The sequence below is a fragment of the Mus caroli genome, unplaced genomic scaffold, assembly GCF_978045245.1.
Source record: "Mus caroli unplaced genomic scaffold, Mus_caroli_1 scaffold_3, whole genome shotgun sequence".
In the NCBI taxonomy this organism is placed as follows: Eukaryota; Metazoa; Chordata; class Mammalia; order Rodentia; family Muridae; genus Mus; species Mus caroli.
Window position 1 is genome coordinate 144,508,953 of NW_028227258.1, and position 26,140 is coordinate 144,535,092.

At 36.5% G+C, this 26,140-nt stretch overlaps 1 long non-coding RNA gene across 1 annotated transcript in view; it reads left to right on the forward strand.

Moving 5' to 3' along the window:
- LOC110290674 (uncharacterized) overlaps nucleotides 1-26,140 on the forward strand; it is a 282,015-nt gene that overhangs the window by 115,412 nt on the left and 140,463 nt on the right. Inside the window, exon 4 of the long non-coding RNA XR_002377489.3 lies at nucleotides 17,562-17,653. This is a non-coding gene — a long non-coding RNA (uncharacterized LOC110290674). The remainder of the gene's footprint in view (nucleotides 1-17,561; nucleotides 17,654-26,140) is intronic.

Below are 26,140 nucleotides of genomic sequence, written 5' to 3' on the forward strand. Positions count from 1 at the left end.
AATATATATGTTTTCAGCTGTGTAAATCATAAAAAGGAGTTGCTACGCCTCAGTATAATTTCTGAAAGGCTAGGACTAGAAAAGATGAAGCTAGAATGACACATCTAAGTCATTCTAGCTTAGTTAGATCATGAATAATTGTAATCACTGAGTCTTCTGTGTTCTGGAAGCATGCATTTTGGTGTGTAAATGGCAACACACCCATGCACATTCTGTTGCATTCTCTGCACTAGAGGTGGTTCATTTGAGTCTTCAAATCTCTTCTTGATGAAGAAAGTTTCACACATTTCAGTTATGTTTATTGATGTTGTTACTTACTGGATGTTTCACACAAATGATTAGATGAATACATTCACAAACAGCCATAAACTGTAAATGCTCAGGGAGATGCAATAATGATAGGAAATTTGAGTGTTAACCTTCAATACAATTAAGAAAAAAATGTAGAAAAATAATACCCCGACTTACAGTTTTAACAATCATTTGTGGATTTTACCTAATTTGACCATATCTTAATATAGCAGCTTCCCTAAGGTAAATACTGGTGTGAAATTTTGTGCAGCATTATGGATTATTATTTTATTCTTTCTGTAATAAAGAAAGTCAAGCTTATAGTTTAAGAAAATAACTTTGAAGGTCAGAGTTTTTAGTTATATTTTGGGGGAGGGCAGATCAAAACACTACATAGAACCCTAAATAAAGAACTAATAAAAATCATACTGAAAAATGCAATCATTTCTAAAATGACTACTCAACAATTGATCAAACTTATAATATGTTTTTGTCTATCATTCTTTTTTTTAAATTGGTTATTTATTACCTTTATATTTCCAATGCTAACCCAAAAGTCCCCCACATGCTCCCCCACCCAATCCCCCACCCACCCACTCCCACTTCTTGGCCCTGGCGTTCCCCTGTACTGAGGCATATAAAGTTTGCACAACCAATGGGTCTCTCTTACCACTGATGGCCGACTAGGCTGCTATCTTCTGATTCATATGCAGCTAGAGACAGGAGCTCCGGGGGGTACTGTTAGTTCATATTGTTGTTCCACCTATAGGGTTACAGATCCCTTCAGCTCCTTGGGTACTTTCTCTAGCTTCTCCATTGGGGGCCCTGTGTTCCATCTTATATATGACTGTGAGCATCCACTTATGTGTTTGCCAGGCACTGGCATAGTCTCACAAGAGACAGCTATATCAGGATCTTTTCAGCAAAATCTTGCTAGTGTAAGCAATGGTGTCAGCGTTTGGAAGCTGATTATGGGATGGATCCCTGGATATGGCAGTCTCTAGATGGTCCATCCTTTCGTCTCAGATCCAAACTTTGTCTCTGTAACTACTTATCAGTAAGTAAATATTGTGCGAGTTCTTTTGTGATTGGGTTACCTCACTCAGGATGATGCCCTCCAGGTCCATCCATTTGGCTAGGAATTTCATAAATTCATTCTTTTTAATAGCTGAGTAGTGCTCCATTGCGTAAATGTACCACATTTTCTGTATCCATTCCTCTGTTGAGGGGCATCTGGGTTCTTTCCAGCTTCTGGCTATTATAAATAAGGCTGCTATGAACATAGTGGAGCATATGTCCTTCTTACTGGTTGGAACATCTTCTGGATATATGCCTAGGAGAGGTATTGCTGGATCATCCCGTAGTACTATGTCCAGTTTTCTGAGGAACCACCAGACTGATTTCCAGAGTGGTTGTACAAGCTTGCAATCCCACCAACAATGGAGGAGTGTTCCTCTTTCTCCACATCCTCGCCAGCAGCTGCTGTCACCTGAATTTTTGATCTTAGCCATTCAGACTGGTGTGAGGTGGAATCTCAGGGTTGTTTTGATTTGCATTTCCCTGATGATTAAGGATGCTAAACATTTTTTCAGGTGCTTTTCAGCCATTCGGTATTGCTCAGGTGAGAATTCTTTGTTTAGCTCTGAGCCCTATTTTTTAATGGGGTTATTTGATTTTCTGGAATCCACATTCTGGATTTCTTTATATATATATATTGGATATTAATCCCCTACAGGATATAGGATAGGTAAAGATCCTTTCCCAACCTGTTGGTGGCCTTTTTGTCTTATTGATCTTGTCTTTTACCTTACAGAAGCTTTGCAATTTTATGAAGTCCCTTGTCGATTCTCAATCTTACAGCACAAGCCATTGCTGTTCTATTCAGGAATTTTTGCCCTGTGCCCATATCTTTGAGGCTTTTCCGCACTTTTTCCTCTATAAGTTTCAGTGTCTCTGGTTTTATGTGGAGGTCCTTAATCCACTTAGATTTGACCTTAGGACAAGGAGATAGGAATGGATCAATTCGCATTCTTTGCATGATAACAGCCAGTTGTGCCAGCACCATCTGTAGAAAATGCTGTATTTTTTCCAATGGTTGGTTTTTATCTCCCTTGTCAAAGATCAAGTGACCATAGGTGTGTGCTTTCATTTCTGGGTCTTCAATTCTATTCCATTGGTCTACTTGTCTGTCGCTATAGCAGTACCATGCAGTTTTTATCACAATTGCTCTATAGTACAGCTTTAGGTCAGGCATGGTGATTCCACCAACGTTTCTTTTATCCTTGAGAAGAATTTTGGCTGTCTTAGGTTTTTTGTTAATCCAGATGAATTTGGAGATTGCCCTTTCTAATTCAATGAATAATTGAGTTGGAATTTTGATGGGGATTTCATTGAATCTGTAGATTGCTTTTGGCAAGATAGCCATTCCATTTTTACTATATTGATCCTGCCAATCCATGAGTATGTGAAATCTTTCCATCTTCTGAGATCTTCTTTAATTTCTTTTTTTAGAGACTCGAAGTTCTTATCATACAGATTTTTCACTTCCTTAGTTAGAATCACACCAAGGTATTTTATATTATTGTGACTATTTGTGTTGTTTCCCTAATTTCTTTCTCAGCCTGTTTATTCTTTGTGTAGAGAAAGGCTATTGACTTGTTTGAGTTAATTTTATATCCAGCTCCTTCACTGAAGCTCTTTATCAGGTTTAGGAGTTTTTTGGTGGAATTTTTAGGGTCACTTATATATACTATCATATCATCTGCAAAAAGTGATATTTTGACTTCTTCCTTTCCAAGTTGTTTCCCCTTGATCTCCTTTTGTTGTCGAATATTTCTGGCTAAGACTTCAAGTACAATGTTGAATAGGTAGGGAGAAAGTGGGCAGCCTTGTCTAGTCCCTGATTTTAGTGGGATTGCTTCCAGCTTCTCTCCATTTACTTTGATGTTGGCTATTGGTTTGCTGTAGATTGATTTTATCATGTTTAGGTATAGGCCTTGAATTCCTGATATTTACAAGACTTTTATCATGAATGAGTGTTGGATTTTGTAAAATACTTTCTCAGCATCTAAAGAAATGATCATGTGGTTTTTGTCTTTGAGTTTGTTTATATACTGGATTACTTTGAAGGATTTCCATATACTATACCATTCCTGCATCCCTGGAATGAAACATACTTGGTCAGAATGGATGATTGTTTTGATGTGTTCTTGGATTCAGTTAGCAAGAATTTCATTGAGTATTTTTGCATCGATATTCATAAGGGGAATTGGTCTGAAGTTCTCTATCTTAGTTGGGTCTGTCTGTGTTTTAGGTATCAGAGTAATGTGGCTTCATAGAATGAGTTGGGTAGAGGAACTTCTACTTCTATTTTGTGGAATAGTTTGTGTAGAACTGGAATTAGATCTTCTTTGAAGGTCTTATAGAACTCTGCACTAAACCCATAGGGTCCTGGGCTTTTTTAAGTTCGGAGATTATTAATGACTGCTTTTATTTCTTTAGGGGATAGATATAGGACTGTTTAGATCATTAACCTGATTTTGATTTAACTTTGGTACCTGGTATCTGTCTAGAAATTTGTCCATTTCATCCAGGTTCTCCAGTTTTATTGAGTATAGCCTTTTGTAGAAGGATCTGATGGTGTTTTGGATTTCTTCAGGATCTGTTGTTATGTCTTCCTTTTCATTTCTGATTTTGTTAATTAGGATCCTGTTCCCGTTAGTGAGTCTGGCAAAGGGTTTATCTATTTTGTTGATTTTCTCAAAGAACCGGCTCCTAGATTGGTTGATTCTTTGAATAGTTCTTCTTGTTTCCACTTGGTTGATTTTGATTATTTCCTGAGTTTGATTATTTCCTGCTGTCTACTCCTCTTTGGTGAATTTGTTTCCTTTTGTTCTAGAGCTTTTAGGTGTGTTGTCAAGCTGCTAATGTGTGCTCTCTCTAGTTTCTTTTTGGAGGCACTCAGAACTATGAGTTTTCCTCTTAGAAATGCTTTCATTGTGTCCCATAAGTTTGGGTATGTTGTGGCTTCATTTTCATTAAACTCCAAAAAGTCCTTAATTTCTTTCTTTATTCCTTCCTTGACCAAGGTATCATTGAGGAGCATGTCGTTCAGTTTCCATGTGAATGTTGGCTTTCTATTATTTATGTTGTTATTGAAGATCAGCCTTAGTCCATGGTGGTCTGATAGGATGCATGGGACAATTTCAGTATTTTTGTGTCTGTTGAGGCCTGTTTTGTGACCAATTATATGGTCAATTTTGGAGAAGGTACCATGAGGTGCTGAGAAGAAGCTATATCCTTTCGTTTTAGCATAAAAAATGTTCTGTAGATATCTGTTATATCCATTTGTTTCATAACTTCTGTTAGTTGACTCTGTCTCTTTTTAGTTTCTGTTTCCACGATCTGTCCATTGATGAAAGTGGTATGTTGAAGTCTCCCACTATTATTGTGTGAGGTGCAATTATTGTTTGAGCTTTACTAAAGTTCCGTTAATGAATGTGGCTGCCCTTGTATTTGGAGCATAGATATTCAGAATTGAGAGTTCCTCTTGGAAAATTTTACCTTTGATGAGTAAGAAGTGCCCATCCTTGTCTTTTATGATGACTTTGGTTTGGAAGTCGATTTTATTCTATATTAGAATGGCTATTCCAGCTTTTTTCTTCAGACCATTTGCTTGGAAAATTGTTTTCCAGCCTTTCACTCTGAGGTAGTATTTTTCTTTTTCCCTGAGATGGATTTCCTGTATGCAGCAGAATGTTGGCTCCTGTTTGTGTAGCCAGTCTGGTAATCCATGTTTTTTTGGGGGGAGTTGAGTCCATTGATATTAAGAGATATTAAGGAAAAGTAATTGTTCCTTCCTGTTATTTTTGTTGTTAAAGTTGACATTCTGTTCTTGTATCTGTCTTTTTTAAGGTTTTTTGAAGGATTACTTTCTAGATTTTTCTAGGACGTGGTTTCCCTCCTTTTTTTTTTGTTATCATTTGAAGAGCTGGATTCATGGGAAGATAATATGTGAATTTGGTTTTGTCGTGGAATACTTTGGTTTCTCCATTTATGTTAATTGAAAGTTTGGCTGGGTATAATAGCCTGGACTGGCATTTGTGTTTCCTTGGTGTCTGTATAACATCTGTCCAGGGTCTTCTGGCTCTCATAGTCTCTGGTGAAAAATCTGGTGTAATTCTGATAGGCCTGGCTTTATATGTTACTTGACCTTTTCCCCCTTACTGCTTTTAATATTCTGTCTTTATTTAGTGCATTTGTTGTTCTGATTATTATGTGTCAGGAGGAATTTCTTTTCTGGTCCAGTTCTATATGCTTCCTGTATGTTCATGGGCATCTCTTTCTTTAGGTTTGGGAAGTTTTCTTCTATAATTTTGTTGAAGATATTTGCTGGCCCTTTAATTTGAAAATCTTCATTCTCATCTACTCCTATTATCAGTCGGTTTGGTCTTCTCATTGTGTCCTGGATTTCCTGGATGCTTTGAGTTAGGATCTTTTTGCATTTTGCATTTTATTTGATTGTTGTGCCAATGTTCTCTATGGAATCTTCTGCACCTGATCTTCTCTCTTCCATCTTTTGTATTCTGTTGTTGATGCTTGCATCTATGGTTCCAGATTTCTTTCCTAGGGTTTCTATCTCCAGGGTTGCCTCACTGTGGGTTTTCTTTATTGTGTCCACTTCCTTTTTTAGGTCTAGTACGGTTTTGTTCATTTCCATCACCTGTTTGGATGTGTTTTCCTGTTTTTCTTTAAGGACTTGTAACTCTTTAGCAGTGTTCTCCTTTATTTCTTTAAGTGAGTTTTTAAAATTCTTCATGATGTCCTCTACCATCATCATGAGATATGGCTTTAAACCTGGGTCTAGCTTTTTGGGTGTGTTGGGGTACCCAGGACTAGCTGAGGTGGAAGTGCTGGGTTCTGTTGATGATGAGTGTTCTTGGTTTCTGTTAGTAAGATTCTTATGTCTGCCTTTTGCCATCTGGAAATCTCTGGAGTCAGTTGTTATAGTTGTCTCTTGTTAGAGCTTGTTCCTTTCATGATTCTGTTAGCCTCTTCCGGCAGACCTGGGAGAGTAGCTCTCTCCTGAGTTTCAGTGGTTAGAGCACTCTCTGCAGGCAAGCTTTCCTCTTGCAGGGAATGTGCACAGATATCTGTTGTTCGGACTTGCCTCCTGGCAGAAGATGAAGGCCTGGAACAGGGCCTGTCCCAGAAGCTGTTAGCTTCTGTCATCCACACTCTCACCTGTGCAGACTAGTCTTGGCAGGATCTGGGAATGATAATGGCTCCTGCAGATGCTCCAGCAAAGCCCTCCTGGGTGGGGTGGTTACCTCTCCTCTGGCAGGGAAGTTGCCCAGATGTCAGGAGCCCGAAACTGGGCCTGCCTTAGAAGCTCTCCATCTCTCTCTCGGTCTTCTCCCTCCCTCCCTCCCTCCCTCCCTTCCTCCCTCCCTCCCTCCCTCCCTCCCTCCCTTCCTCCCTCCCTCCCTCCCTCCCTCCCTCCCTCCCTCCTCCTCCTCCTTCTTCTCTCTCTCTCTCTCTCTCTCTCTTTATCTCTCCTCTCCTCTCTTTAGACAGAAAATGCAACAGAAAAAACCCAGAACAGAGAAAATAACATATGAAACCCCCCCCAATAAAGAAAATAAAATGTAAACACATATAATAAACACACATTCCCAACACACAACTCATAAATGCACAAAATAAGAAGGCACACTACATAAGCAAAGAACAAGTAAGGTTAAAACATCCCCATACAAAGCATTTTAAAACTAAATATCTCCAAACATACCATTGTGTTTGTTTCATGTTGACTATTTCTGTAAATGGGGCCTCTTTTAAGTGCAGTTTGTATATCCATAAGACACCATTGAAGAAAACTAGTGTTTCATTTGTAAGGGTTTCAACTGGAGATAGCATTTAGGTTAGGGATGAGGATTTGTGTAAAGTTTCCCGTTTAATTTTTGTGACTCTATCTGGCTTAATGCACATTAGTTCTGCCCTTTCTTCTACATTGTATTCTGAAACCTGAGAGGAAGGGTTTTGAAGAAGATATTCTATTTAGGATTGGGTGTTCTAAGATCTGTCACTCTCTGCACATTGTTCAGTTGTGGGTATGTATATTAGTTTTCATTTCCTACAGAAGGAGGCTTTTCTGATGATTGTTGATAGAGACACTGAACTATGGTTATAACATAATGTTATTAGGAGTTATTTTATTGCTATGCTCCTATAGCATAACAATAGTATATGGTTTTCTCCTAGGTGTATGGCCCATCTGGTCTCATGTTCTTAGCCATCTGATCAGTGATATGCTTCGGGTTCAAGTGAGTCTTAAATCCAAACAGTTAGGAATTAGTTACTCCAACACCTGTTGTGCCACTATTCCACCAGCACAATATGGAGACAGGCCACTACTGTAGATCAGATGGTTTTGTAGTTGGGTAGATGTTTACCTTCCTCTTCTAGTATTATGCAGAATATCTTCCTGAACCATGAACACTAGTTAGCAGGGATGATCTCTAACTAGGCATAAGGCTGAATTCTCCATGTTCAATGAGATATGGAAATACTGTCTTAAAAATTGGGCCTTACCATATGTTTGAGGGAAACAACAATATCCTTCAAAATAACCTGAGATTTTTTTTTCATGGTACCCCTATGGCCAACAACTAAATTAGATGTAACTCTTTCCTGGTACTAAGTGTTTTAATGTTTTGCTTGATGTTGGGAAAGATCTAATTGGGTATTTCTACTGTTATTAGGTAATTCCTTTATAATTCATAAATATATATACACATATATGTGTGTATGTGTATTAAGAATATATGTAATTTTATTTATATAACTATATAAGAAATTATATATATATATATATATATATATATATATATATATATATATATATGTATACACTCTTACTATAGTAGGTTTCTGTATAACCATTCAAGAGGTCTTAGATGTTAGCTGTCCTTCCCTGGATTTCATCACTTGTTTCTTTGACTTCTTTTTCCTACGTGTATCATAGACCTTACCTACTTAAAAGTTGTGCCTTTCTGTGGATGATTCGACTTGTTATTAACTGTGCTTGGTTCAGAATTCCAATGAGTCATTATATTTTCTAATTTAATTTACTTTCAAAGAAAAATACAGCTCACAAATCAAAAGTGTCCCCAGGATGTCCTAAAGCACCTTCCCCTGTGATGTGCCTTGCCATAACCCCAGAGCACCGGATCTTCTCTAAGGTCATTGCATTGAAAGAACTCATAAGGTGGCAAGTCATGTTGCCAGGTTGGCTTGCCTGTCAAAAATGCAACTTAATTTGGCATAGTCAAATGAGGTATCAAACTTTCCATTGCAGTGGTCTATTTAAAGTCTTACCCAGAGGAATTCTTAGCTCTGAATATTACAAAATAATTAGGTTTGGGTTGGTGAATCACCGTCTAGAATGACAACTAGATATAGAGTTGATTTAAATGCACTATATAGCATCCCATAAATGATAGATGAAGGTTTTGAGGTCATTTCCAATTTTCTTTCATTAGAAGCTGCTATGAAATATTCCTCTACCAAGCACAGGTATGAGTTATATACTTGTTCTTTTGCAGACCTCTTTTCTTAAGTTCATGTCCAGCAATAAAACTTTCTGGATCATTCTGCCTAGCCACTCTGCAGTGGTCACTTTTCTCCCTTTCATCATTGAGTATGCCCTTGCTTTCTCATTAATTGTGGAATTCTACAAAGCTCATCTTAGTGGAAAATGTTACTGCAGACCTCTATTCCATTCTTCAAAATGCTTCCTATTGAGTAACAGTTTACATTTAGATTGTGTGACCTTGAGCTTTAATTTCTGCATTTGTTTTTTTCCCCATCTGATTTGGTCACTTGTGAGATGGTGACAAAAAATTAAACTTTTATTCAGTTATTTATTTTTTAAGACAGGATTGAACTATATATCTCTAGATACCCTGTAACTCATTATGTAGATCAAGGTGGCTTCAAACACAAATAGCTCTGTCTGCCTCTGACTCGTGAGTGCTGGAATTAAAGGCTTATACCACTGTACCCGACAAAGGAATGCTTTTAATCCAATCAATTTTGTGGGAAGAATAGATTACTAAAGGAGATCCAGACTGAAACAGATCTCTCTTGGAGAAAGTTGAGGCCATACTTGTATATTCATATAATAAGAGCTTTAATGTTCTATAAGCATTTGAGCTTAATTTTTATATGTCATATGTGATAAAATTAAGCACCATTCCTGGCTTCCATTGTTTTTCGATTCTTCTCTTTTTCCACTTGACTAAAGTCTTGCAGGCTAATTGTACACTTCAAAAGTTCATAAATAACTTACTTCTTGCAGGCAGTATTTCAGTTCTCTATCACTTTTATAGATAGTAGTATATTTATGAATTTTGGAATCTCAAAATTCCTTACTGTAAAGGAACATTTGTCAATCCAGTTTGTGCATAGCAAATTTGCCAGGGTTCTGAGTTCTAATTAAAAGACCTCAGAGATTCTATCTTGTTAAAAGGGTATGTAGGAGTTTTCTTTGCAATGAAATGTCCACCATGTTTCTAAAGAAGCAAAGTGAAACTTAGGTAAAAAATTTGTCTCTATTCTGGGCTTTTTGGCTAATATCCACTTATTAGTGAGTACATACCATGCAAGTCCTTTGAATCTGAGTTACTTCACTCAGGATGATATTTTCTTGTTTCATCCATTTGTCTGCAAACTCATGATGTCCTCATTCTTAATGACTGGGTAGTATTTATTCCATTGTATAAATCAACCACATTTTCTGTAATCAGTCTTCTCTTGTGGGACATCTGGATTATTTCCAGCTTCTGGCTATCACAAATAAGGCCAATATGAACATAGTAGAACATGTTTTCCTGTGGCATTATTGGGTATCATTTGGGTATATGGCCAGGAGTGGTATAGCTGAGTCTTCAGGTAGATCTATTTCCAAATTTCTGAGGAATCTGCAGATTGATTTCCAGAGTGGTTGTACCAGTTTACAATCCCACCAGCAATGGAGAAGTCTCCTTTTTCTCCACATCCTTGCCAACAAGTCCTGTCACCTGATGTTTTGATGTGAAAGAATTACACGGACAAAAATGGTGAAGAGCATGAGGAAAAGGAGGTCCAGTAATAGGCCAAAACTGGGATCCAGTCAAGGCCTGACAAAATTGCTGAGGTCTGCTACCAAAAAGGGAGCTATCATGACTGCCCTCTGAAAGACCTAACAGGCAGCTGAAAGAGTCAGATACAGATATTTATACCCAACCAATGGACAGAAACTGATGACCCCCATGGTTGAATTAAGGAAAAGCTGGAAGAAGCTGAGGAGGAAGGCAATCCTGTAGGAAGACCAGCAGTCTCAACTAACCTGGACCCCGGGGATCTCTCAGGCACTGTGCCACCAACCAGGCAGCATACACCAGCTGATATGAGGTCCCCAACACATATACAGCAGAGGACTGCTGTGTCTGTACTCAGAGAAGATGCATTTAACCCTCAAGAGACTTGAGCCCCTAGGGAGTGGGGAAGTCTGGAGGTATGGGTGGTGGGGTTGTGGGGACATCCTCTTGGAGACATAGAGTGGATGTGGAACAGTCAGAGGGTAGAATGGGAGGGGGATAAAGTCTGGACTATAAAAATAGGTTAAAGAGTAAACAAAATAGAAAAAGAAAAAAATTGTCTCTAAAACATTTTAAACAAGTTCCTTTTTATTATTTTAAATGAAGATGATCATAATTGAAGTCATAAATATAAGAAGTTTGGATTAAAACAATAAACATATAGGGTTGTAGAAAATGAATAATATAATGATCAAAGTGTAGATATAACTCATGAAACTAAAAATGCTCATTAAAGTTCTAATTGTGACCATCTGATAAAACATAAATACAATGTTCTGAAATTCTTGATATTCCAAGTAGTACACACAGTGTTTTATTTAGTATTGATATTGATTAGAACTGCCCACAAGCTAAGGTGCTAAACGTCTGAAATATGACAACTAAATTTCAGATTAGGTATTGTTCTGAGTAGAAAAGCTAGATAATGTATACATATCTAAAACATTCAAATTTAGCTTTAAGTGGTCTAAGTACTAGCTCTTTACTACTTTTTTTATTATAATAAGCACATTAAATAATTAGCAATGTTTATATTTGCTAGATTCTTTTAAATGGCAGAAGACTGTTATTCTTATTTAATAAAATGGAAATGAATATAAGGTGTGCTGTTGCTAATATCCGTAGCATAATGAATGCTGAAACATTGCCTTATAATGTTAAAAATAAAATAAAACTGTATGCACCCAATTTACAACCTCATTCTCAGAGAATTACACCAGCTACTTCTTGCTACATTTTAAATATACTTAATAAATTCTTCTTGAGTAGATTAAACATGTGTTGACTAGACATTATCCATTTTACAGAGATCTAACATGCAGTAATAAAAGGCTTTATAGTTTGTACAATGGCATTCTTCCCAGGGATCGAGACAATTACTTTGACATTATGTAGCAAGAATGACCAGATCAGTGTAACTGCTACAGCAGGAAGTTTCCAGACCAAACATCTGTTTGGGAAGGCATCACAAGACTTTATCAGGTGTTTTATTTATATTTGTGGTTAAATAAAGCAGATGGTTTACCTGATAGAAAATTAACAAATGGGCATCACAATTCATAGGATTTCATAATCAAAGCCAAGGTGGGGCTGTGGAAGAGGGTTTGAAAGTTAGAATCCTACAGCTTTAATTTTAACTAACTGTATTTCTTTTACACAGTGTGTTGTGGATATTTTTCTCTACTTAACTGAGATTTGGCCATGAGATTCTGTCCAATATAAGAGTGCATGTGGAAAATGCCCAAGTAAATACATTAATGTGATTATTTTACAATTGTAATATTTTATTTTTGCTTATATATTCTTCTAAACAAATGATACATAAAACTCATTGTCTGATTTTAGATAATGCCACCAAATCTGCAAAACCTATAGGAAACTATCCTGTGTTAGCTTGGCACAAAGTACAGTCACCAGAGATGTGGAAATCTGAGTCATTGATCACCTTCATCACATTGGCCTGTAGTGTTCTCTCCTCATTGCAAATTGATGTTTGAAGGCCCTTCCCACTAGGGATAGTACCATTCCTTAACAGATAGGACTGGGATGCATAAGGAAATTAACAAGGAGGAGGAAGCAAGCCAATATCCAGCACCATGAGAGGTCCTCTTTGGGCTCCACTTTAGTTTCCTCTAGTTTCTCCCTTGACTTTCCTCAATGATGTATTGTAATTTCTAAGTTAAGTAAACTTTTAATTCTTCTAGTTTCTTTAGGTCATAGTGTTCATCACATCAATAGAAACCAAACTAAAACACACTGTGTTAAATATATGTTCTCGTTAAGGTTAATATTGCTGTAAAAATGACACCATGACCAAGGCGATCTTTATAGAGGAGAACATTTAATTGGAGACTTGCTTTAGAGGACTAGTCCATTATCATCATGGGCAGAGGCATGGCAACAGTAGCAGCATGGTGGCACTCATAGTGCTGAAAAAGAAACTGAGAGTTCCAGCCTGACTCACAGCCATAGACAATCTGGGCCAGTGACACACTCTCCATCTAATCCATATCTACTGCAAAAGGGCCACACATATTAATATTCAAATCTTTTCAGTGAGCCTCTGATGACTAAGTACTCAAATATATGAGCCTATGGTGGTTATTCTTATTCAAACCAGCATATTCTACTCCCAGGACCCATTGACTTGTAACTATATCATAACACAAACTTGAACTTAGTCCAATATCACAAGTTCCTATACCAGATCACTGTCTCAACACTTTTGAGAAGTTCAAAGCTCAAAGTCTACTCTGAAATTAATGGCAATCTCTTAAGTGTAACCCCTTTGTAAAATCAAAATAAAGAAGCACATCACACACATACATCTAATGTGCAATAACACAGAATATACATTATATTCTAAAAGTGATGAATTGGAGCATAGTGAGAAAATACTAGACCAAATCAAGACCAACAAGACAAACTTCAAGTTCTTCATCTTCATGATTGACATAAAAGGACTCTTTGAATCTCCAACTCTTTTCAGCATTTTTGACAGCAAAACATTTCTTTCTCCTCTTTGTAGGTTTCCATGGCAGGTATTTGTGATTCTTGAGGGCTCCAACATAATACAGGCTTCACTATTATTATCACAGTCTTATGAAATGGCCTGTCTGGGCCTCTATGCAGGGATATGCCTGACCTCAGAGGCATTCCTTGGCTTCCTTAGAAGGAGAATCCACACCCCTTTATTTTATCCTTCACTCTAAAGCCAGAACCATGTGGCTGAGGCTGCCAAGTTCTACTGCTTGATGAAACATGGGTCTTCCTTTACTTACAGTTGCAACAATTTTCCAGATAGTGGTTTGGTTTCTTTTACTGTGTAAGATTTTCTTCCATTTCTTCCCTTTCTTTCTTTCTTTCTTTCTTTCTTTCTTTCTTTCTTTCTTTCTTTCTTTCTTTCTTTCTCTCTCTCTTCTGTTTTCCTGTTTTAAATTTAATTTTTAATTTATTTCTTATACTCCATATTCCATTCCCTGCACCCCATCCACCCTCCAACTACTCCACATCCCACACCTCCTCCTCACCCCACCCTGTCTCCATGTGGATGCCCCCAACATTCACCACACCTGACCTCTAAACTCCCTGGAACATTCAGTCTCTTGAGGGTTAGGTGCATCATCTCTGAATGAACACAGACTCAGAAGTCCTTTACTGTATGTGTATTAGGGGCCTCATATCAGTGGATGTATTCTGTCTGTTTGGTGGTCCAGTGTTTGAGAGAGCTCAGAGGTCCAGATTAACTGAGACTGGTGGTCCTCCTATAGGATCACCCTTCTCCTCAGCTTCTTTCAGCCTTCCCTAATTCAACAACAGGATTCAGCTGCTTCTGTACATTGAGTACAAACATCTGAATCTGACTCAGCTGCTTGTTGGGTCTTCCTGAGTGCAATCGTGCTAGGTCCTTTTTTGTGAGTGCTCCATAGACTCAGTGATAGTGTCAGGCTTTGGGACCTCCCCTTGAGCTGGATCCCACTTTGGGCCTGTCTCTGGATCATCTTTTCCTCAGGCTCTTCTCCATTTCCATCCCTGTAATTCTTTCAGTCAGAAACAATTAATTCCTCTTCACAAATTGGAAGCATAGCTTCATAGTGCATTACCATGTTGGCACCACTTACTGTATTCCATTTAACATCAGACTTTTCTTTAAACGTTTTATATCCTTGATTACTAAACTTAACTCAGTTGTACTTCCTGGTGTTCCTTTTACTCTTCACACTGTACATTTTCTATTTCTATTTGTCTAGTTTGCCCCATTTTGTTATAGATCTGCCTAAAATGATTACTATGTGGCTATTATTCAAACCACCACAATATAAACGTTTAAACATTCAAGACACAGTTCTAGATAGATGCTAAATCTATAGTAAATCTTATAATGAATGTAATTGAACAAAGATATTTTTAAGGTCTATATTCTAGTATTCAGATGGTTGCTACATAGGGTTGCAACCTCAGTCAATAACAAAAATTTTGGTAGACTGGAATAACTGTGGTTTTGTTTGCTTCACAGCATCCACACTGTGAAAACAATCCGCACTGTGTAAAGAAGTGTCTGAAGAATCAGTGATCATTTTTTTTAAATTTAGTTTAATCAATGTAAATACATTTAACAGAATCTATTAGATCATTTGAGCTGCCTTACAACTGTGTCAAACTAGCTTTAAATTTCAATGCATATAAATAGCGTTCATAGCATTCCAACTAGATCTCAAGATTTGTCTCTTTCTGAGCACTAAGAAAACATAAATATTCCTAACACTTTCTATATTAAATGGACCCCAATGTCCTTTAAAATGTCCACAGGAAACTTAAGATATCTTAGTGCTTGGGGGTGTTATCCATACCTAAAAAAATCTTGATCAGTAAAATTACAAGATTAATGAAGAAACCAAAAGCTAACAATGTCTTTGATTGTTGTGTTGAAACTTAAAAGATAATTTAGTGAATAATGTGGTTAGTCCAATGTTAAAAAAAAATCAGGACATTGAAGTAGATTCCAACCAGCTTTCTTTTTTTTATTGTCTTGATGTTTTTCTATTTTAATATTTTCATTTTAATAATAAAATATGAGATAAGACAAACAGTAACTCAGTGAAATTGCAAATGACAGAAAATAAAAATAAAAAAAATTAAAAAGAGGGCAAGAGAAGGCACAAGGATCATAATAGACCTGAATTAATCTGGAAAGCATGGTTCATGTGCAGAGGACACATTGCAACCCATGCAAGTCCTGTGTATACTGCCTAAATGTCTGTAAATTTATGTGAAACTTGTTCATGTTTATCTAGAGGGCCTTATTTTCATGGAGTCCTTTATTCCCTTTGTCTCTTATACTTTTTTTTTAACCTCCTTTTCTATGAGTTCCCTGAGCCCTTAGGTGAGGGTGTTGATGGAAACAAACTATATAGGGTTGATTCTTCAAGGGCTCTCATTCAGTTCATAGCATCTGTCTACGGGTGTTTGTTACCATGCTGCAGAAGGAAGTGTCTCTGAACATGACTGAGCAGGGCTCTGATCTATGAGTATATCAGAATTTCATTAAGAGTCCTTTCATTGATACTTTTTTTTTTTAAAGAAAAGAAGTATTCGGCTTTATCTTAGGTCCCTCGGCTTAATTGTCTAATTCTTGGCTCCTTACGCAGTATCAGGTATGTGATCCTACTGGTGGATTGAGCCTTATGTTAAAGGAGATATTGGTTGGTATTTCCTACAAGCTCTGTGCCACCATTGGCATAACATATCATTGCAAGCAAGACAGAGTCAGCAATGAAAGAATTATAGAACTATTTTCATTTTGAATATAGATGTAAACATTATCAATAAAATACTTCAAATTGAATCTAAGAGCACATCAAAAAAAGATCATACATCATGATCAAGTAAGTTTCTTCCCAGAGATGTAGAGATGAATTAACACATGCAAATAGATAAATGTAATCCACCACATAAAAAGCCTGAAAGACTGACACAATATAATCATCAAATAAGAGGCAGAAAAGGTATTAAACAGACTGGTTTTATAAGGTCTTTGATGCATCTGTTTCTGGTTTTATGTTAAGGTCTTTGATGCATCCAGAGTTGAATTTTGCACAGGATAAGTATGGATCTATTTTGATTCTTCTACATGCCACCATACAGTCTGACATGCACCATTTCTTGCTGTTGATGTTGGACCATGGTCTTGCTTTAAACTGCTTTTATTATATTGAGGTATGCCCCCTGTAACACTAATCTATCCAGGTTTTTATCATGAATATGTATAGAAGTGGTGATTGCTGAGACAGGATACTTACATGCAGAGGGTGAGAGGAGAATGAAGAAAGGTAGGCAAGGAAGCCTAATACAATAGAAACTTCCTAAAATATTTACGTATACAAAGACAATTTAAATGTTATTATCAAATAACCTGGGAGACAGAGTTCCAAATGATCATCTTGCTATTGGTACTGAGATAAGAATACACATAAATGAGTTTTTGCCAAAGGTGTCCCAAGGGCATCACCAAACAACCAAGTCTATAGGTTTCTCTCTACAAACTGACAGCAAGGCTCCATTGCTAAAGACAACAACACATAAATCACCGGACATGGTGATGTTATGGTTCCTACAGAAAGCCTTAACCCCATGTTTTAGTGTCTTTGGTAGAGGGAGGTATTTTGCACTCTGCAAAAGGAAACACATAAATGCCAGTGCAGTCACAAACCCTTTGATCTACAATGGTGTACAGCTTATTTCAAATATCTTGGAAGGTTCAAATTATTTTAGTTTTAAAACTGTCTAAAACTACTATAGTAAGCATGCTTTATTGATACCTCAAAGAATATTTTTTACTTAGAAATTATAAGTTGTTAACAGTAACATTAGCATTATGAATGGATGCCACTTACTTCAGAACTTTTCATGCTGGCTACTGTACCAAGTATTTTCTCTGTTGCCCCAATTTGCTCTTTGTCTTCTGAATACAACTGATTTGTGTTCTGACAAAAGGAATCACAGGTACAATGAAATCCTCAATGAAGACAAGGGAACTGTACAAACACTTCATTTAAAACAATGAGAACAATTCTGTGGTCAACAGAAAACTAACACAAGGGTTAATGAACCTCTCTCATCTAATTTCAGATGCAGGCATTGGGCCCCATGCCAAATTTACTGCGACATTAGCTGAGCAGTTGGGATCATCTACAGAGAAGAATGTCTTGGCATTTTTCAAGGTATTTCCATTCTCATGCTTGTTTTAGCAGCAAAATGCCTCACCATTTAGTATACCCTGCCCTATTATGGACCCATACCTCACAGAAAAAAAGTAACAGCTCAAATGTCTTTAGTTTATTACTTTGTTATGGGATAAATTGTTTTTTAAGCAAATGCAGACTTCTGTAAAGAGAATGGTGACCCCCTGTCATTCACACTATCATTATACTGTTTGTTACTAATGAATTGAAAAGAATTTCTACTGGATTTGTATAATAACCATTATGTGTTCTATGAACAGTGAGTCCTGACATCCTTACTATTTTTAATTTTTTAATAAATAGGAATCTTTAGGTATTTCAAGAGTGGTATATTATGACTAAGGCATTATCTTCCCTCAGCCTCCCACCACAACACACATTTATTGAAAGTCTCAAAAGCATCTTGAGTCTTAGAATGTTTCTTCTCATAATTTTTCAGAACGAAGCCACAAGTGAGTTTGAAATGGGCATAAATTGCCTTAAATAAATTTGGAGAACTGGAGCCAATATGTCCATTGAATAGAATATTGTCTTTAATATGACTTCATGAATCATGTGCTAGTCATCTTCATTATGATAAAGCCATGTGACTATTATTTTAAAAGAATTAGATGAGGTATTGTTTTATCCACATCAGGTGTGGAGGACAGAGGATTACTTTGGGACATAGGTCCTTGATCTTCACCACATTTGAAGGTAGGGCCTCTAATTTGCTGGAACATAGAACACAGTGTGTTACCTGTCACACAAACTTCTGAGATTCTCATATTTGTGTCTGTCACTATGCTATAGGAGTACTGGAATTACCGTGCATTTTTTTACATGAATTATGTGGATGAAAACTCATACCCTCATATTTTCTTGCCAAGCACTTTACTATCTTCCCTTTATCTTGCATATGAACAAAGGAAACATATGTTCATATGAAGTATACAGTGGTAACCATATAGCTTATATTTTGGGGCCTAAGTGCTTATATATGTGCTCTGAAATAGTATCTCAGATATGGCTTATATTTAGAAGTTAAACCTCAAAATAACTTTTGTTCTTTTTATTTATTCTTCTCTCATATAATATATCTCTATGGCAGCCTTGCCTCCCTTCATTTCTTCCAGTTCCCTGATTGTTCTCTTTCCCCTAAGTTCACTGTTTCTCTCTTCTCCTTCTGAAAAGAGCAGGCCTACCTGGGATATCAACTGAGCACAGCATAACAAGATGCAATGAGGCAACCCAATAGGAGGAAAAATGTCCCAAGACCAGGAAGAAGAGTCAGAGATAACCCGATTCTAACTGTTAGGTGTTCCACAAAACCCCAACATAAACAACCTTAATATATATTAAGAGGACCTAGCAGAGACCAATATGAGCTTTATGATTGCTACTTCGGTCTCTGTGAGCCCCTAATAAGCCCTGTTTAGTTGATTCTGTGTGCTATGCTACTCTGCTGCCCTCAACACCCCTGGATCCTCAACCTTTCTGGCTCCTATAATCCTTCATGCCCCTCTTCTGCGGGGTTCCCCAAGTTCTACCTAATGTTTATCTATGGGACTCTTCATTTGCTCTCATCAGATGAAGGAGGAAGTCCCTCTGATGATGACTGAGCTTGGCACCTACCTGTGAGCATAGCTGAACATTATCAGGAATCTCATCATTGCTCTTTTTTCCAGTTGTATTTGGTTTTACCCTAGGTCTTTGGGTTATAGGAAGCTGGATAGCCCAAAACACCTTTTGTAATTGTATTTGTGATTTTTGTGTATACATGTGTGTGTGTTTCTGTGTTTATAAGGGCATTTTAAAGTTTGTATTGTAAAAACATGTAGAAGTACTCTCAGATACAGTGAGTCTTTAGTCTTGGGTAATTGACTTAGGGAGCAAATCTAAAACAAACAAATAATAAAAAAAAAAAAGAAGAAGAAGCGAACTATAATACTGAAGAGGATGCCACACATAATCAGCAAAACTTATAGTCACAATTTATTGAATAGAATCTATTATGATATTTATCATCTATTAAGATAAACCAATACTAAGCAACAGTGAATCAATACAAGGTTTTAATCTAGATCAAAAACTTTGCAGACTTTGCTTTTAAGGAGTTATTAATAACATAAACATCATGATGTTAATTTACATGTAGAAGTTTGCTCACTCTCGATCAAATCTATTATGACTTTATTTAATACATGAGGAAAATAATGCAAATAGTTGCATGATTACACAACAGCTTATTATTAGGAAAGTTACTTTTCTTTAAGTTATGTGGTATGCTACAAAAACAAAGTATTCCATATTTCTCTTGTGCTTTGGATGAGTTTATGAGTTTATATTATTATGCTATTTATATATTTGTAGACTTGACTGTTTTTGTAGCCTAGATTTGTAAATTGACTTTTAGAAAATTTAAATGATATAGTTGCTGTTATACACTTGGAGGAGTCAAAATGAGCTCAGACTATCACAGAGTACTGTTGGACACATAAAGAAAGATTACCCACTCATTAAGACTTTTGACTCTTAGTCTACAAATCCATTGTATATCACTTCATTTGAAATAAGTTGGTTAGTTATAGAAATTCCATTTTGCAGGTTAAGATAACTGGTACCCAAGGGACTATGACTCACTCATCCCGCAAGGCAAGGACTCATAGATTGTGCATGCCAATTCCATGCTGATTCTCTGACTCATCAGTTTAGGGTAAGAAACATATCTGATGCAAAAATGTATAAATAAATGAAGGGCATGATAAATCAAACTCTAGTGTAGATGTATTTTGGTTGCCACAAATAATATAGAAACTGAGAGTCTGAAAAGATCTGTGGGATTATAATTATTTATAATTTGCTCTGCGCTTTCTTGGCTTCTCATTCCAGGTTAACCTTAACATTATCCCATTATTTTAGAATAGTTTTTCAAATTTAGATTCAGTACTTTCCTGTTTCTGCCTTCCTTCCATCTTTATGCTCCTCTGTAACAAATAATGAGCATGCACAGACGAAACACTCAGTTAATGCTTATACTTTAATCAAACTTTCTTAGAATCCATTTCTGAATGCAGAATTTGTTGTTCTTGTTGTAGTTGTTGTTGTTGTTCTTGTTGTTTTGTCCTAGGACAAAAGCTTAGTCAACCCTGGCTCAGCTTCCAGATCTAAATTGTTAAAGTTAAACTATACTTGCAGATTTTATACAGAACAGTCTTACCAACTGGATATCTCTCTTTTCAACATGCCCATTAGTGTTGTGATGATAATTTTGTATCAACTTGACACAGCTAGAGTTATCTGAGAAGAGAGAACCTCAAGAAATTGCCCCCATAAGATCCAGGTTAGAACATTTTCTTAATTAGTGATAGATGTGATAGGGCCAGCACATTGTGCTTGATGTTATCCCTGGGCTAGTGGTCCTGAGCTCTACCAGAGAGAAGTTTGAGGAAGCCATGATGAAAAAGCCAGTAAAGCAGGACCCTTCAGTAGCCTCTGTATCAGCTCCTGCTTCCAGATTTCCACCCTGTTGGAGTTCCTGTCCTGGCTCCCTTTAATGATAGGCTATAATATGGAAGCATAAGACAAACCCTTTCTTCCCCAACACTTGATGATGTTTTATCATAGCACAAGTAACCATAACTAAGAACATAAAGTGACCTACACTTGAAAGCATGGCTAACAACCATGTGGACTTTGTCCACTGGCCTGACTTACTGAACCTAGGTATTTGTCATCTGGCCTGAAGTATAGCCTCCAAGTTTGCAAGGACCAAACAGTTTTCAACTTAGACCTACTAGTAGTGTCACCAAAGTCCTGCCACATCCCAACCTCTGAAGTGAATAACCTGCTGGGATGTATGCAGCCAAATGCCCTTTAGTGGTCCTTTCTCTTACCTCTTCTTGATGATGAGGTCATCAGTCATTAGCTTTATTGTGAGAGAAATTCACCGTATTTCATTAAGGATAATATGGCACTCAAATATCCATAATTCCCAGAGGTAGTAGATGTAAGCAAGCAATTAAAATCTTTTTATTGAAATGTAAGTGAAGCATGCTTATCAATAGTATTTGATGCGCACACATATGTCCATGTGCCATGTCACAGAATGAAAAACTACATATATTGTGTATTGATGATATGTATTGTGAGGATGTCGTAAGAGCAAACTGACTTATGATGTCATAGCTGGGAGTTTATGTAATGGTCATGTTATAGTAATATTTGATAATAGCCAATTTATCATAGTGTGACCTTTTTTCAAGAAGTGATTCAAGATTGTATAAGAAGAGACATATAACGGGTTCACATGAGTATGGAATATAGCAAGTTATGTACTTGATATCTAACAGTTAGAGCAAGTAGACCCAGGGAAACAAATGATAGAAAAGGAATATATATGATTCTTGCTGGAGATTTTCTTCTCATTCAGAAAGTTTATGAAATCTCTATCTGTCTCAATGAAGCTCAGTCACATGGATATCAATATATCCAGAATACACAGGTTTAAATGTTATCTCCATGCAAAAATAACTTTCATATTTGCATATAAATCAGCTTTGACAATAACTTTTAGCAGAATCAACCATCACAGAGATGTAATAATTTGAAACATAGATGAAACATGCATGTGGTATCAAGGAGGCTTTTTTTTTTTTTCAGTTTACTGTGGCTGGCTAGTTGATGCTATTGCTAAGCAACATTTGATATTTACAAAAGGGAAAAACTTGGTAAATTAGATAGTAAGTATAATTATTAATTCATTGGATTAGAAGTAACTGTGGTACAGAATAAGAGCTCTGCCACAGACAGAAGAAACAATATAAGGTGTACAGTTTTAGCAACTTTCAATTGTAGTAACCAACTGAAACCTATCATGAGCCCAGCCCTGCCCAAAATTGACAATGCGATTTTAACCAAAGAGACATGGTTACAGGTGAAAAGGATATAGAGAGTAGGTTCTTGGTAACAGAGTGTGTTTTGTTTTAGGGCACAGTAACTTCTATGGAGTAAGCAGGTTCCGTGTGTTTGTGTGTGTGGGTGTATGTGTGTGTGTGGGGTGTGTGTGTATGTGTGCCTCCCCCCCCTCCCATACACACACAGATACACTCAATTAAAGAAGAAAAGATGTGGATTTGAAAAGAAATTGGTGGGAGGATATAAGAAAGATGGAAACGAGAAAAAAACGTGTAGAAATGATGTAAATACATTACTTAATTTGTTTCCAAAACAAATTAAAGTAAGCTAAAGAGGAATTAAAATATTCTTAGGCAATCAATAAAATTCAAGTTCAAAAATTAGTATATTATAGTACATAAATGTTTAAATATACATCTATTCCAATATTTCATAAGTTGTTTTAATGATTGTTTGCATTTCTACTTTATTTTCTTCCTATAGCCTCTCTCATGTTATCCCATCACTATCACATCTTTAATAGAATTCCATTCTTATAATCTCTGTACACACTTTCCTTGGTCAGCGTTCTAGTGCTGTGAAGAGACACACAAGGGCCAAGCCAACTCTTTTCTTTTTTCTTTTTTAAAAGTTAATTATTTTATTTATTTACATTTCAAATGTTATCCCCATCCCAGTTTCCCCTCCATGAGCCCCTAAGACCCTCCTCCATCCTGTTTGCCTCAAAAAGGATGCTTTGCTACCTACCAATTGCCACCTTATTCATCTAGCATCTCCCTTCTCTGCAAATCAAGTGTCCACAGGACCAAGCCCATCCCTTCTCTCTGAGGCCAGACAAGGCAGTCCTCTGCTACACATGTAGTGGGTGCCACTGATCAAGCCAACTCTTATGAAAGCAAAATGTTTCATTAGATCTCCTTTACAATTTCACGTATTTAGTTCATTTCAATTGTGGCATAGGCATGCATGATGCTGGAGAAATAGATGAAAATTATACATCCAGATAGTCAGGCAGGAGGATGAGGGAGACGCTGTGTGCTATAATTATTATACATTGCTTCTGGTTTTTACAATTTTTCTGCCTCTTTCTACGAGCTTTGGGAGTACGTGATGTGATACAAATATCCCATTTAGGATTGAGCATTCTGAAGTCTCTACACCTCTATACACTGACCAGTTGTAGATCTCTGTATTATTACTAGAAAAAAAAACTTATTGATGATACTATAATCTTTATTCATTAGAAGTTGGTTTAATGCTATGTCCACATAACAAGGTAATAACAGAAGGCTCTTTTTCCTAGGGCCTGTGTCCTGTCTAGCCACGTGTTAATGACACCATTATTAGTATCAGATATGAATTTTTAACTTCTGGAGCAGGCCTTAAATCTAAATAGAAAGTGGCCGGTTACTTCCATGAGAATCACGCTGTTATTTCACTAATGGGCATTTCTTTCCAGGTGTAGATTATATATCATAAATAACTTGTGTGAGTTATATATCATTATAACTCACAGAGTTCACAACTGAGAAATATTAGTAATTTTGTCCTCTGGTAGTATGCATAGCAACTTGAGGTTCAATGAAGGCTACCCATTAGGGGTAAAACTTCCCGGTCTACAACAGATTGATTTATTTATGTTTTAAGAGTGAAGTATGTGATGACTTTAGCAAAGGGGCTTCCTATAAAGTTTTGGAGGACAATCAAGAACATCTTATGTCCTTATTTTTACACTGGTACTGAGATCCCAACTCATATCCACATGTTTGGACAGGAGGCACCTTTGCTACTGATTCATTTATCTGTCTTCTGCATTATGTCACAGACATGGGATTCCTTCGTTTTCAGTCTGGGTGGTGTTAATAGTAATGAGTGGGTTCAGTTGTTAACCCTATCTGCCCATTAAAATTTCTCGTTATCCCCTCACAAATTATCATAAGAGTCATTAATGACAGCAACTTAGATGAATTAATGGAATACACGGTTTTCAAGTATATTTTTTATAATTTTGTTATTTTCAGCATTTATTAACTCTATTTTTCTACTAAGAAGAAATTTCCATAATCAAATGTTTTATGGCAAAAGACAAAAAATATCTAAGATTTTCTACTTATTACTTCATTACTTTGATAAGGAGTGGGTGGCTTGGGGAGCAGGGTTGGGGGAGGGTATAGGGACTTCCGGGATAGCATTTGAAATGTAAATCAAAAAAATATCTAATAAAAAATCTTCCAAAATGACCACAATATTACAGTTAAAAATTCTGACTGTAGGAAAAAAAACCTATAGAATAAAAATCTCCAGTTCTTTCATGACCTAAATGAAATGAATTGAATAAAAAGGAAAAGAAAATAAAGAAGCAAGAACTTAAGGATTTAATAGCATTTAGTGGGCTGTCCTTTAGCAGCAATGTGTGAGTTTGTATATTAAGTGACTTTTCTGAAATTTTCTACTTCTATTCTTTATTGTGCTCAAGTATTGCATTATATTTATTGATTTGGAAGGAAGAATCCTCTTTAAATCTCCAGTATGAAACCAGCTTGGTTATGACATATACGTTTTTGGTGTGGTTTTGAATTCAGTTTACTTGTTGAAGATTTTCATGGAGGTTCATGGGCGACTGGCACACAGTTGCATTATTATAATCTTCTCTGTTTCTGTTAAGTAGAAATAGATAATGCTTTCCTCATAGTTTGCATGAGAAAGATGTCTCCTGTCAGATCTTAGCCTAATTTGGAAAGAATTGGCATTTACTATTATTCTTAAAGAAGTTTTTCTTCTTTAAAAATATTAAAAAATAACAAGAAGAAAAGGCTGTCAATCAAAATCTTTGTCATGAATTGATAATAAGGTAGAGTGCTAAATGAGTGTTTATCTATTTCATGAATTTACCATATATGTGAAATATATTTCATAAGGTTAATTTTGAGAAACTATGCAGTTTAGAAGTTAATCCTGGTTCTGCCTCTCAGCTCCATGCTTCCAGAAATAAGACTCAGTCTCAAAATACAAATATCTTGGCCTTATACCTAGGATCTACTCTAAATAAATCATAACTAAAGATAACCCATTTATTGTAATTTATCTTCTGCCATGTGGCAGGTTATCTGTGCTCAGGTACCATCCATCTTCTCACATTTTCTTGAGGGCTCTTTCTATACCTGGTTCTATCCCAGAATATTTCTCCCTTCCAGATGTCCAACTCTATTTCCTTCCTAGGGCATATATAGGCTTTTAAATTCACAGGTGATACATCTATACAATATACAAAATATTCGCTCTACAATGCTGGGCAAGAGAATAAAAATAGCAATCAAAGTAGGAGCAGATGTTTTTAAAATTTGAGTTTCTTAAACATTTACATGTATTACTTCCATATCAAAACTACCTTGTATTAAATCAACAATATGCCTGTTGTGTTCTTTCTTTCCTTCTTACCTACCTAAGAACATCTTCACACAAATGTCAACATCTAGCAGATGTTAGGGCACATAGTGATTTCTTCCCCACCACTTGCTCTAAGATTGACATTTTCAGGGCTAGTTTTACCCAGAGAAGCTTCCAGGCATG